The sequence below is a fragment of the Bos grunniens genome, chromosome 24, assembly GCF_055505025.1.
Source record: "Bos grunniens cultivar Pamir isolate PY7600 chromosome 24, Bosgru_T2T1.0, whole genome shotgun sequence".
In the NCBI taxonomy this organism is placed as follows: domain Eukaryota; kingdom Metazoa; phylum Chordata; class Mammalia; order Artiodactyla; family Bovidae; genus Bos; species Bos grunniens.
In genome coordinates this window covers 50,661,397-50,675,927 of record NC_141188.1, presented here as the reverse complement: position 1 = coordinate 50,675,927, position 14,531 = coordinate 50,661,397, and the positions used below count along the sequence as shown (strand labels likewise).

At 43.1% G+C, this 14,531-nt stretch overlaps 1 protein-coding gene across 10 annotated transcripts in view; it reads left to right on the top strand.

Moving 5' to 3' along the window:
* The first annotated feature begins 738 nt into the window (after positions 1–738).
* DYM (dymeclin) overlaps positions 739–14,531 on the top strand; it is a 393,514-nt gene continuing 379,721 nt past the window's right edge. For 4 of the 10 annotated variants that reach the window (XM_086373422.1, XM_086373428.1, XM_086373430.1 and 1 more), the window contains exons 1-2: positions 739–899; positions 13,789–13,890. The gene's annotated coding sequence lies outside the window, so the exon portion shown is untranslated. Of the gene's footprint in view, positions 1,198–9,281; positions 9,465–13,788; positions 13,891–14,531 lie in introns of all 10 variants that reach the window. The other 6 variants (XM_086373423.1, XM_086373429.1, XM_086373426.1 and 3 more) reach the window with 5 other exon arrangements.

The window sequence follows — 14,531 nt, the reverse complement described above, 5'->3', positions numbered from 1 at the left end:
AAGGAAATAACAGTTACCTATCTCACAGCGTTATTTGAAGAAATTAAGTATTGGACAGCACATAGAAAACAATCCATAATCTGAGTTAATTACTATCATGCCATCGACAAGCGTTCTGTATGGGAAGTATAATCATGGTCTTGTATACATATTTTATATGAGAAAACTGGCTGGAGAGGTGAACTAAAGGCTCAGTGACATCAGTCTGGTAACCTCAGCTTATCTGACTACAAATTCCATGCTTTTGGCGCTGCACCATATCGACACTCTGTTATGTCGGACCTGTTCTTTCTGACAGGATGGTAAGCTGTTCCTGCTACCCGAGCTCCATCGAACACTATTTCCCTATTTCCCAAATTCTTCAGAGTCCTCCAAGGAACTGCTTGATTCTAAGGTGACTATTGGATTGGAATGAACAGGGGCCTTTAATAAACGTAAGATCCCAGCACAAACGCTGCGGGGTAAGCCAGGACGTCAGCACTAGGGTGAGAAAGTCAAGCAGTGTCTCGGTTTTGCCACGTGGCTTTGCCGTTACCCTGGAAGCGCAGGCGGGCGGAGAAACGCCTAACGCCCCCCGCTCAGGACTACAGTTCCCAGAAGCCCGCGCGCCGCATGCCACGTGACCGCCAGCGGGCGCGCGCTGGGCCGTTCGGCCCCCAGCGGCGTTCTCCGCTTGCTTCTCTCTTCAGTCCCCGCCTCCGGGCCTCCGCCTCGACGCTGCCCGGGCCGGAGCCGAGCAGAGGAGCCGGAGCCGGAGCCGTGGAGACGTGGGAAACATGGAGGCTTGAGGCGGCGTGCGCCACCCCGGCTGCGGCGGTGACCGAGGCTCGTCGTGTCCCCGCTGTTACCCAACCGTCTGTCCGTGCGCTGAAAGCGGATCTCCCCGCCGGCTGAGGCAGGTGGGCTGTGGCGCCGCCCCCCGGCCGCGCGACCCTGGAAGCCGGGCGGGGCCGCCAGCCCCTCGTCAGAGCGGCTTTGGGAGCAGCCTCCCCTCCCCCGGCCGGGGCTGGCCAAAAGAGTTCCCCGGCCGTGCAGGGGCTGTGCCTGGGCCGCAAGAGCCGCCCCCCGCATCCAGGGTTCAGTGGCACTCGGCGCCGAGGAGTGAGGGGGTGTGTTAACCAAGCGAGTGGGTGGGGGCGGGCCTCAGTCCGTGTGGGCCACCGAAGAGCAAGTCGGTGATGAGCGGATGGGATTGAGGTGACCGGTGGGCGTGTGATGGGCAGCCGAGCAATAATATTGCCTTTTGGGGGGGGGGCAAATTTTTGCGATGCAATTTACATACCATAAAATTCACCCTTTAAGAGTATTATCAAAGTATAACTCAGTGTTGTTTTTTTTTTTTAAGTCACTGTATTTTAAAAAGCATAGTCACGGGGTTGTGCAGCTATCTTAATTTCAGAACATTTCTGTCACCCAAAAACGAAACCTGTACCCATTAGAAGTCACTCCTTATTTTCCACTCCCTCACTCCCTGGCAACTAGTGATTGTGTTTTAACTGAAAGGTGAGAGGGTGGGAAGTTAGCTCGTCGAGTGTTGGTGAACAGTACTGGGTTAACAGAGTTGATAGGATGATAGTACTGAAATACAGAGAAGTACTGGGATGATTGTAATAGTGCCAGCAGAGGAGTGCTCAGGGTAGACTTGCTAAGGGGGAGGTTGAGTAGAATCCTTAGAAGAGGGGAAGGTTGGAGGGAGAGATGTGTAGAGAGAAAGTGTGCTGAAAGAGATGAAAACGTGTGTGTAGACGGTGGAAGAGGGACCCCGGAAGAAAGTGCGTGTGTGTATGTGTGTGTGTGTTTAGAGCACCCTTTCAGAGGGACCCTGACTGTATGTGTGTGTGTGTGTGTTTAGAGCACCCTTTCAGAGGGACCCTGGCTTTGGGCGGATCAATTGAGGGCTCAAGAGAGGAACTGGAGGTGGGAGGGAAGAGGATCTATGGGAATAGGTGAATGGTTGCTGCTGAGCTTGAAATTTACTAATGATGTAGATTTCTGAATATCCTGCTTTGTGTTGTTTATCTTGGATAATTCTGTAACTCAGATAGACTGAGCAAATATAACTCTTCCCATTCTGCAAATGAAGAATCAGTCTTTTAGCTGATAGGTGACTTCCTGAAACTCATTAGATTAGTAAATCAGGCAAAATGAGTGGGAATAAAATAGTAATTGATGCACGTGGTGAAAATTGAGGTGGGGCAGATGTTATAGGAGGGCTTCCCAGATGGCTCTGTGGTAAAGAATCCACCTGCCAAGCAGGAAATGCAGGTGAAACTCGGGTTCGATTCCCTGGAGAAGAAAATGGTGACCACTGGGTCACCATTCTTGCCTGGAGAATCCCATTGACAGAGGAGTCTGGTGGGCTACAGTCCATGGGGTTGTAAAAGAGTCGGACAGGACTTAGTGACTGAACAACAAATGTTACAGGAAGGAGTTTTAAACTGTTCACCTATTAAATGTCTTAAATCCATATTATGATGATAAATAGGTCAGGGACTTTGTACTTTTTAATTTGGAAAAGTTCAATCTGGGCTAATATAATATACCCCCATGTACTCATTACCCAGCTCTAACAGTAACTCAGGCTAATTTAATTTCATTTATGGCTCTGTCAATTGCTAGTCCCACTCCAAATATTTGTAAATATAGTCCCACTTCAAATATTTGTAAATATTTGAGTATATATCTCTAGAAGATTGAGTCATTCTTCTTAATATACCCACAATATGATTAGCATACACCCCAAATAATCTCTTGTATATTTAGAAGGACTTATTTTTTAAAATGTGGCATCCATCTGATACTGAATAAGCAGTGCAAACATTTTGATGCTTGACTTTCTGAAAAATATAGTATTATTTCCAGATTTTTCCAGTCAATCCTGTTCTCCTGACGCTTCTATTTTCTTGGTTGATATGGTTCATTCTTCTATAGAAAATTTTAAGAATTGTCACTTTGGCTGGCTTTTTAGTGGATGGAGTTTTGTGAGAGCATGAGAAAAATAGAAGTGAACTATATCACAAAATGCACAAGTAACTTATCTCTGATAATGCTTTAAGTATTTGGGCAGTTTGATTATGCTTCTCTCCTCTAGACAATTTCACATATTGTTAGAAGTTGTTTAATGTGTGTATGTTAGTTTTCTATGATTACTCTAACAAATCACAAATTTAGTGGCTTAAAACAATACAAACTTATTCTTTTTTTAAATCATTTATTTGGCTGTGCCGGGTCTCAGTTGTGGCATGCAGGACCTTCCATCTTCATTGCACCATCTGTGATCTAGTTGTGGCCTACGAACTCTTAGTTGTGGCACATGGGATCTAGTTCCCTATCCAGGGATGGGACCCCGGCACCCTGCATTGGGAGTACAAGAGTCCCAGCCACAGGAATACCCGGGAAGTCCCCAAACTTATTCTTTTGAAGTTCTGTGTTTTAGAAGTCCAAAATGGGTCTCACCGGGCTAAAGTTAGTTGGTCAAGCCTCTATTCCTTTTGGGAAGTTTCTAGGGGAGAATCTGTTTCCTTGCCTCTCCCAACCACATTCCTTTGTTTGTGACCCTCTTCATCTTCAAAACCAGCCGCGTTGCATCATTCTGTTACGCAGTTGATCTGACCACAGCTGGGAAAGATTCTCCATTTTTAAGCATCTATGTGATTAGATCAGGTACATCTGGGTAATTCAGAGTAATTTCCCCCAACTCAAAGTCCTTAACTTAAGGATTCCTGCAAAGTCCCTTTTGCTATGTAAAACACCAGAAACACAGGTTCCAAAGATTAGGATGTGGACATCTTCGGGAATTGTTACTCTGCCTATCACAGTATGTTCGGGCATACTTTGTTAAGTGATTTTGTTTGCTGTTACAAATGCAGTGTGTCATCTTTCACTTCGTAAGATAAAGGGGTTAGTGCTAGAGAGGACTGTTTCATTTTCCCTTTATTGATGGTAAACGGATAATGTGGGAAATGTCTGTGGCATTTGTAGAGTGAGACCTTTTTAAAAAAAGTGCAATAATGTGTAAAGTCTTTCTGTATTTCATTTCGGTCTTTTTCACATTCATGTTTTTTCAGTATTGCATACTTGTAATCAGAGTGTATATATAATGCTCAAGTCACAGGACACTCTGGGGGAATGATGGTTCCCTGCCCGGAGTGAGAGACCAGGTGCTGTCTGTCCTGGTGGGTGATGGAGGCACCTCCAGTTCAATAGGAAGACAGAGGGAGAGAAAGTTTTCAGGAAGAACGAACTGCTGTGAGAGTTGGGCTCCAATTCCCTTCCAGGATTTTCCTTAATGTGACTCAGCTGCATGGTTGTGGGCCTGAAAAGCAGAGGATCATGATGGCCTTTGCTGCTCTTCCTTTCCCAGGCTGTGGAGAAGATGCTGAAACTTCTCAGTAGAGATTTCAGGAAGTCCTGTACTTTGGCATCCTGTTTCTTGAGGGGGCTCCACTTTCCAGCTTAGCTCTCAGGGTCTTAACTGCCTCTGAGCATGAAGGTCTTGTCTCTCTGATGGTGGTGTGTTTTAGCTTACCGCTAAGCCAAATATAATGAAAATATAATAATAATAATATTAATAGGTAATAATTACTTATTATTATTAAAAAGTATAATGGGAATCGTTAAATATCTGTGCCTATCTTTAAGCTTATTTTCCCTCGTAAGATTCTTAGTTGAGCTTAACTCTATGAACTTCTTAAAAGCTGCTTGCAGTTTTAAGTGATCCTTGTGTTGGTCTGTTTGTAGACGAAATAATCGAGGAGGGCTGAGAAGAAGTTTACATAGCTCTTATATGCTACAGACTTTTTGTTTTCATTCTTTTAGGAAAGTTTGGTCAATAGTTTTTGATGTCTTCTCCAGTTTTTAGCATTGTTTTAAAAATTCAGACACCAGGTAAGGGGTGGGGATGGGTGAAATGGATGAAAGTGATCAAAAGACGCAGATGTCCAGTTATGGAATAAATCATCTAGGAACGTAATGTGCAGTGTGGTGACTGTAGTCAATAATACTGTATTATGTGTTTGAACTGGACATGGAACAACAGACTGGTTCCAAATAGGAAAAGGAGCTCGTCAAGGCCGTATATTGTCACCCTGTTTATTTAACTTATATGCAGAGTACATCATGAGAAACGCTGGACTGGAAGAAACACGAGCTGGAATCAAGATTGCCAGGAGAAATATCAATAACCTCAGATATGCAGATGACACCACCCTTATGGCAGAAAGTGAAGAGGAACTCAAGAGCCTCTTGATGAAAGTGAAAGTGGAGAGTGAAAAAGTTGGCTTAAAGCTCAACATTCAGAAAACAAAGATCATGCATCCGGTCCCATCACTTCATGGGAAATAGATGGGGAAACAGTGGAAGCAGTATCAGACTTTATTTCTCTGGGCTCGAAAATCACTACAGATGGTGACTGCAGCCATGAAATTAAAAGACGCTTACTCCTTGGAAGGAAAGTTATGACCAACCTAGATAGCATATTCAAAAGCAGAGACATTACTTTGCCAACAAAGGTTCGTCTAGTCAAGGCTATGGTTTTTCCTGTGGTCATATATGGATGTGAGAGTTGGACTGTGAAGAAGGCTGAGCCCCGAAGAATTGATGCTTTTGAATGTAGTGTTGGAGAAGACTTGAGAGTCCCTTGGACTGCAAGGAGATCCAACCAGTCCATTCTGAAGGAGATCAGCCCTGGGGTTTCTTTGGAAGGAATGATGCTAAAGCTGAAACTCCAGTACTTTGGCCACCTCATGCAAAGAGTTGACTCATTGGAAAAGACTCTGATGCTGGGAGGGATTGGGGGCAGGAGGAGAAGGGGACGACAGAGGATGAGATGGCTGGATGGCATCACTGACTCGATGGACGTGAGTCTGAGTGAACTCTGGGAGTTGGTGATAGACAGGGAGGCCTGGCGTGCTGTGATTCATGGCGTCGCAAAGGTTGGACATGACTGAGCGACTGATCTGATCTGATCTGATATGTTTGAAAGTTGCTAAGAGTAGATCTTGAATTTCTCATTACAAGAAAAAAAATTAACTGTTTATGGTGGTAGATGTTAACTAGACTGATTGTGGTGATGATTTTGCAATACAGTATTTGTTGTGTTGTACACCTGAAACTAATATAATGTTGTATGTGAATTATATCTCAGTTGAAAAATGCAGGCCCCCAAAGTGACTGTAACTCTCTGATAAGGTCATTGGGGGAAAAAAAAAAACAAAAGTTTTTTGGTATGTAATATGACTGATAATGGAGAAGGCAATGGCACCCCACTCTAGTACTCTTGCCCGGAAAATCCCATGGACAGAGGAGCCTGGTAGGCTGGAGTCCATGGGGTCTCGAAGAGTCGGACACGACTGAGCGACTTCACTTTCACTTTTCACTTTCATGCGTTAGAGAGGGAAATGGCAACCCACTGCAGTGTTCTTGCCTGGAGAATTCCAGGGACAGCAGAGCCTGGTGGGCTGCTGTCTATGGGGTTGCACAGAGTTGAACATGACTGAAGTGACTTAGCAGCAGCAGCATGACTGATAATAAATTTCTTTTTTAGATTGAGTCAATCACTGAATCTTGACAATTATTCCTTCAAAATATCTCTTGCAACCCTCCACCTTAGAATATTTTCAGAGCCTCCTGTGTCAGTCAAGATTTGATTTGGCTATACATGCAAATACTAGCTTAAACATATCATTACTTTGTTTCTTATGTAAAAGAAGTCCAGAGGTGGACAGTTCAGGGCTGATGCAGTGGCTCTACTGTCATTAGGGTGCTATGCTCAGTTGTGTCTGACTTTGTGACCCTAGGGACTGTAGCCCACCAGGCTCCTCTGTCCATGGGATTTTCCCAGCAAGAATACTGGAATGGGTTGCCATTTTCTCTTCCCAACCTAGGGATTGAACCCATATTTCCTATGTTGACAGGCAGATTCTTTACCACTGAGCTGCCTGGGAAGCCCACTGTCATTAGTGACCCATCCCCTTTTCCAGCTTCTCACCCTGTCATCTCTAGGGTACGGCCCTTGATTTCTGTGTCCAGATGGTAATTTATGGCTTGTCAGATAAATGATCTGACACCCACAGGATGGTTATGGACTAGATGTTCAGTTTAGTCACTCAGTCGTGTCTGACTCTTTGCAACCCCATGAACCGCAGCATGCCATCCCTCCCTGTTCATCACCAACTCCCAGAGTCCACCCAAACCCATGTCCATTGAGCCGGTGATGCCGTCCAACCATCTCATCCTCTGTCGTCCCCTTCTCCTCCTGCCCTCAATCTTTCCCAGCATCAGGGTCTTTTCAAATGAGTCAGCTCTTGCCATCAGGTGGCCAAAGTATTGGAGTTACAGTTTCAACATCAGTTGCACCAGTGAACACCCAGGACTGACTTCCTTTAGGATGGACTGGTTGGATCTCCTTGCAGTCCAAGGGACTCTCAAGAGTCTTCTCCAACACCACAGTTCAAAAGCATCAATTCTTCAGTGCTCAGCTTTCTTTATAGTCCAACTCTCACATCCATACATGACCACTGGAAAAACTATAGCCTTGACTAGACAGACCTTTGTTGGCTAAGTAATGTCTCTGCTTTTCAATATGCTGTCTAGGTTGGTCATAACTTTCCTTCCAAGGGGTAAGTGTCTTTTAATTTCATGGCTGCAATCACTATCTGCAGTGATTTTGGAGCCCAAAAAATAAAGTCTGACACTGTTTCCCCATCTATTTGCAGTGAAGTGATGGGATCGGATGCCATGATCTTAGTTGTCTGAATGTTGAGCTTTAAGTCAACTTTTTCACTCTCCTCTTTCCCTTTCATCAAGAGGCTCTTTAGTTCTTCTTCACTTTCTGCTATAAGGGTGGTGTCATCTGCATATTTGAGGTTATTGATATTTCTCCCGGCAGTCTTTATTCCAGCTTGTGCTTCCTCCAGCCCAGTGTTTCTCGTGATGTACTCTGCATGTAAGTTGAATAAGCAGGGTGACAATATACAGCCTTGACATACTCCTTTTCCTATTTGGAACCAATCTGTTGTTCCATGTCCAGTTCTAACTGTTGCTTCCTGACCTGCATAGATATAGATATTTTGAAATCATCACTGTACTGGGAGGAGTTCACTGGTTCAGAAGACCGAGAGATAGATGCAATATTGTGGTTACAGTGGGCATAGTAGAAGAGATGCCCTTTAGTAAATTATCCCCTTTGGGCATCAGCTTGCTTCTGGCCTTCTTTGCTTCCCTCCCTATTCCAGCCATGTTGAACTTCTTTCAGTTCCTGGAATGGACCCTGCCTGTTTTGCCTAATCCTAGGCCTACTCACTTTGGAGAAGGAAATGGCAACCCACTCTAGTGTTCTTGCCTGGAGAATCCCAGGGACGGGGGAGCCTGATGGGCTGCCGTCTCTGGGGTCGCACAGAGTCGGACACGACTGAAACAACTTAGCAGCAGCAGCAGCAGGCCTACTCACAGGCTTTTCTCTTTACTTTGAACCCCTGTACCCAACCAGGCCAGTCTTTTAGGTCTTAGCTTTTTATGGCATGACCTCTGGGAAGCTTTCACTGAGTCTTGGATAGTTGCCATGTTATAATTTTTTGTTGATGTGTCTGTATCTGATTCTCAGCTGTAAACAAAATCTATCTTTCCCAGTTTTAACCTTGACTCTTAGTATTAGGCTGGCCACATGGTAGGTGCTCACAAAATACTGACAGAGTCGTGCTTCCGTAACCAGTATGAAGGAGCTTAGGTATTGCTAGTTTGTTTTATCAGCCCTGCACCTCTTCTTTGATATTGGCACATTGATTTGTTAATATGAATCAATGATTGTGAAATAGTAAAGCACATTCTTTCCAATTTAGGAGAGTTAATTGACTCCAATTAAGAGTTAATACTTAAAGCAACACTTGTGGGTTGTTAGGTAATTTATAATAATATAATATTATTTGTATTTTATATAAAATACTTTAATAATTTATAATATTATAAAAGATCAGCAGTCCCATGTCTTACCTACTATCTTTTTAGTGTGGTTCCTGGAGACAGCTACTTTTAACTATGTTTGTAAGTAATATGTCTAAATGACTGTATTGTTATTTATCAATTTTAGGTAATATCTCTTGACTCCTGTTATGGTGGAAGAGGTCCTTTTTCTCCTCCTATCCCTCTTCCAGCCCTTTCGCTGTGGACACTTAAGAATTGGCGCTTAAAAAAAAAAAAAAAAGAATTGGCGCTTAGCGTTTACACTATTATGACTGCATAAATGTCACTGCTAAGCTGAGTTTACCTTGTTTTCCCGCCCCCAGCTCTATTTACTTTATGTTTCTATGAGCACGTTACTGATTTTTACCAAGTATGTGGAAGGACCTGTGGGGATTGGAACCCAGGAAACTTACGCAAGACGTTACTCTGGCTACTGCTGTTGCCACGAGCAGTGAGTTGTTTTTCATCCCTGTCCCAGAGGCTTCGTTGTCTTTGTTGGTGCACAGGTAAAGTACAACCCCAGACCTTTGCAGTTCACCACTTGACTTGAATGTCTTGAATGTAGGCTCCTCTCTTTTATTCATACTTTCGGTTTGAAACTCCTGTTACTAATCTATTAAGACCTTCTAAATGGCTCTTATTATTTTTTGTGTCCTGTTTTCTATTTGTCGTCTTGTTCTTTTTTAAATAAAATATTTATTTTTGTTTATGTTTGGCTGTGTCCAGTCCTGGTTGTGGCACGATAGGATCTGCGTTGGTGGGACCTTCTGTTGCAGCCTGCAGGCTCTGTGTTGCCGTGTGCAGGCTTCTCTCTAGTTGCAGTGCGTGGGCTCAGTAGTTGCAGCACGCGGGCTTAGTTTCCTTGTGGTCTGTGGGATCTTAGTTTCCCTACCAGGGATTGAACCTGTGTCCCTGCGTTGAAAGGCAGATTCTTAACCACTCGACCACCAGGAAAGTCCCTTGTCTTTTTGTTCTTGATTATGGGTGTTTCCTTGACCTTATCTTCTATCGAGTTTTTAAATCAAGTTTTAATGTCAAGTTTTTTTTCTTGTTGTTTATTACCTTGACATCTTGTTCTTGGTTTATGGGAACAGTGTGGCACGGTGGTAAAGAGCATGGTTTCTGCACCTAGACTGCCGTGGCCTGAAATCTGATCTGTCACTTTCTAACTCTGTTGTCTTGATCTTGGGCATGTCACTTAACTTTTCTTTGCCTCAGTTTATTCTTCTAGGCCCAGAGTTGGCAGACATTTTGTCTAAAGGGCCAGATCGTAAAAATTAGGCTTTGTGGACCCAGAGGCAAAATGAAGAAAATTATGTAGATACTCACATAACAAGGGAGAGAAAATTTCTATAAGTGTATATTGATGATGTTAAAAATACAGTGCTAATAATGGTTGAGAACTTTTTTTGCTAAGAGAGGTTTCCTATTGAGAAGAATGAAATTTCTTCTGGGGAAGAAGGGATACCATATTACTTAATTGGAGTTCTGAGTTATTGTTTCCTATCATCAGAATTTATCACAGATGTTTATATCTAATGCTGATGTATAATGAGATTTTCTGTATTTCATCTTTGAATATACCTTTTTGTTATTGTTGTTTAGTAACTAAGTTGTGGGAGAAGGCAGTGGCACCCCATTCCAGTACTGTTGCCCAGAAAATCCCATGGATGGAGGAGCCTGGTAGGCTGCAGTCCATGGGGTCGCTAAGAGTCAGACACGACTGAGTGACTTCACTTTCACTTTCCACTTTCATGCATTGGAGAAGGAAATGGCAACCCACTCCAGTGTTCTTGCCTGGAGAATCCCATGGACGGAGAAGCCTGGTAGGCTGCAGTCCATGGGGTTGCACAGAGTAGGACACAACTGAAGTGACTTAGCAGCAGCAGCAGCAACTAAGTTGTGTTCAACTCATTTGTGACCCCATAGATTGTAGCCTGCCAGTCTCCTCTGTCCATGGGATTTCCCAGGCAACAGTAAGTATTGCCAATGGCTTCCTTGCTGTCTCAGGGGTAAAGAAGCCACCTGCCAGTACAGGAGACGTGGAGCCACAGGTTCAATCCCTGGATCAGGAAGATCCCCTGGAAAAGAAAGTGGCAACCCACTCCAGTATTCTTGCTTGGGAAATTCCATGGACAGAGGACCCTGGCAGGCTATAGTCCACGGGGTTGCAAAGAATCAGACACGACTTAAGAGACTAAACAACAAATATTGCCAAATACTGACATCAATTTATGAGCATATATATAACTTTTTGGCCACACTGCATGGCTGGTGGGATCTTAGTTCCCCAGCCAGGGATCGAACCTGGGTCCATGGCAGTGAAAGTCCAAGTTTTAACCACTGGACTACCAGGAAATCCCCTGTGTGGTTTTGCTAGAGCGTGTTAATCGCTTAGAAGGCATCTATAGAGTTATGTTAGATTCATTTCTGATATTTACCCTTTAGTAAATCATTCCACTGTGGACTGATCACTTCAGTTGAGATTATGTGGAAACTCTTTGTTGCACAGTAAAATAGTTTTTGAAATGTGGAAAGTACTTTTGTACCTGCATTGAGGTCTGAAAAACGCTACTGGAAGTATAGTTTGACTTTGAAAAATTTATCTATTGCATACTTGTGTGGGATTGGAGATCTCAAGTCTTATTTTGATTTCTGACAGCATCAAAAGTGTGTAAAACAGCTTGCTGTTACTTGTGATTCACACAATATCAGTTAATTTTACAGATCAGTGCTGTTGGCCTTCTATTTTTAGATTGAATTCATTGAGAAATGTTATTAAATCTGCAGCAAAAACTAATTTCCAAAGCCATTCAGTGTTTAATAACAGTGATTGAAGGGGGTTCTTCTTGTTCAGAACAATTTCAGTCTCAACCCTGAGCTTGAAAAATTTAAATAAAACTGTACTGTTGCTAAGCCATTGTATTGTTGCGTGGTAGAATGTTTCAGGATATTCAACTTTTATTTCTGGGAAGACTCTATGGAATTGATAGTTAAGTTCGTGAGAGTGGATGAGGTTAACTACTGGCACTCCTGGTTCAGTAGCAAGATAGATTCAAATATTTTATACAGAGTATTCTGCTCATTTAATGAATATGCTTTAAACACTTTGCATTTTAAAAAAATATTTAATTTACTTAAAAATAGAAATACTAAATCTACATGTTAGCAGAAATAACATGTTTTTGTAAAAAGGTGTTTATTTTCCAAAGTGAAACAAAAGTTTGTAAACACCTTGCGTTTTCACAAGGTTTGTAGACGTGTCAGGTGAGCTTTTTCACTGCTACACACGTTTGCCACCATCTGTTGTTGTTCATCTCAGCAGATTTCACTTCAGGTTGTACTGCGTTACTATCTTTTCAATTATTTTGGAAACCATTCATGACCGTAGTTCTTCCGTACAGACTGTTCTTTGAGCAGTTATTCTCACCAAAAGACAAGTCTTAAGGTTGTTTTATTTTCTCTAAACACATTTCTTTGTCTGCTGTAATCAAACATGGTTTGACTCATGATTGGTGAATGACTTGCCTTGCTTGGTTAACAGATGAACCATTTGGAGTCTTAGTTGTAGCCTCATTTTCATTTTTTTATTTTTGAGAAGACATTTTGCTTGTGGTGAAATGATTTTACATTTTCAAATTTTCCTGATTGTTGTTCTGATGAGTTGGGAGTGAGTGCTGTGTGGTGGGGCAGGTCATGCTGGTAATGTCTTCCCATCTTGTGTTCTAACACAGCTATGATGCTTTTACATGATAAATGCAGTACTTCAGCATCTAATTAAATATGCATTTTATTTACCTACCTGTTTGGCTGCACTGAGTCTTAGTTGCTACATGCAGGATCTTTAGTTGCGGCATGTGGGATCCTAGTTCTCTGCCCAGGGATTGAACCCAGGCCCCCCGCATTGGGAGCAAGGAGTCTTAGCCATTGGACCACCAGGGAAGACCCTTCAGCATCTATTTAGATTAAAAAAAAAAATCTATACTCCTCTGTGACTTAAAAGTGTGACATCATGGGACTACCCTAGTGGTCCAGTGGTTAAGAATCTGTGCTTCCACTGCAGAGGGCATGGGTTCGATCCCTGGGCAGGGAACCAAAACCCCACATGCTGTGCCAAAAAAAAGGGGGAAATATGAATGCATATCAAAAAGAAACACTAGAAGATAAAACAAATTGCAAAAAAAGAAAAAACATGACCTCAGAGTCTGCTCTGTTCTTGTTTTAATATGAGAGCTACCCACTGGTAATTTACAATGTTGACGTATGGCAGTATGCCTGACTCCTGATATGCTGTCATTGTCACAGGTGTCATCGAGATTTGTTGTGCAGTGAGTAGCAGTATAAAGTACCAAATACAGTCCTTGTCCTCACAACTCAACTCTGTCGTCATATCGCGAAAGCAGATTTAGACAATTGTGAACAAATGACTGTGGCTGTGTTTTCATCAAACTTTATTTGTCGACACAGAAGTTTTAATTTCATATGCTTTCCATGTGTCACAAAATACTGCTTAAAAATGTAGAAATCATGCTTCGTGAAGCAGGCTGGATTTAGAACTTGGGTCATCATTTGCTGACCCGTGATCTAGGCAATGAGAACAACAGTACTGGCCTCAAAGGATGTGATGTGGGGTAAACAACTCAGTGTGTGTCTAGCACTTTGAATAGGACCTGGGGATATAGTAAATGCTATGTAAATCTTTTCACTTATTATTATTTTTATTATCTCCCTGAAGATATTATTTTTAATTTTTTCCCTTAGAATCACCTGCTTTCTGATTAATTTCTTTGGTTTGTTACTGTTATTATTTATTTATTTATTTATTTTCAGATTGGAGGCTTTCCTCTCACAAGTCAAATCATTTTTGCTGGCCCATTCTTAAGGTCAAGACTCCCAGCGTTGATTGGAAGCTCTGTGTGTGAGCGGATTGTGGTGAGTGGTGGGTTGTAGGCGGCAAGCCAGCTTTTTAAATGGGGGAAATTCCATATGTCTCTATCTTTTCCTCTAGTTCCCCCTCCATTTCTCTTAGGAAGAACCCTCCAGTTTCCTGCCTGGGAGGCTGGGAAACCTGCTTTGTAGCTGTGCAGCAAGCCCACATGAACGTTACTCCCCTGTTTTCATCCTCTGCCTCGTTACTGTCTCCAGCCTTGGCTTCAGAGTCGAGTCTCTCCAGTCAGATTGCTGCAGAGCGCGCACACATGATTTTCTACTGGGGCGGGCGGGCAGTTGGGGGGCCGGGGGGAGACTCGCAGACTTGAGCCCCATGCCTCACCCAGCCTTTCATGGCACCCTTCTCAGTTCTTTTGCCTTCCCAGTGTTCCATGGGGTGGATTGGCTTGCTTCTTGGTCGCATCTCCTTTGGCAGGCAGGTATGCTGGGGACATCCTCAGCTCTGCCAGTTTAGTCACTGCCTCTCTGTCACCTTTCCATCTTTCACACTTCCTCTGATCTTATATCTTTTTATTTTCGTGACTCTCATTTCACTGAAGTGGAATACCCAACTGTACTTACTCAGTATAGCACCTGGAACCTAGTAACCTTGGAGAGAATGTTCCATCACTTGGACTAGTGGC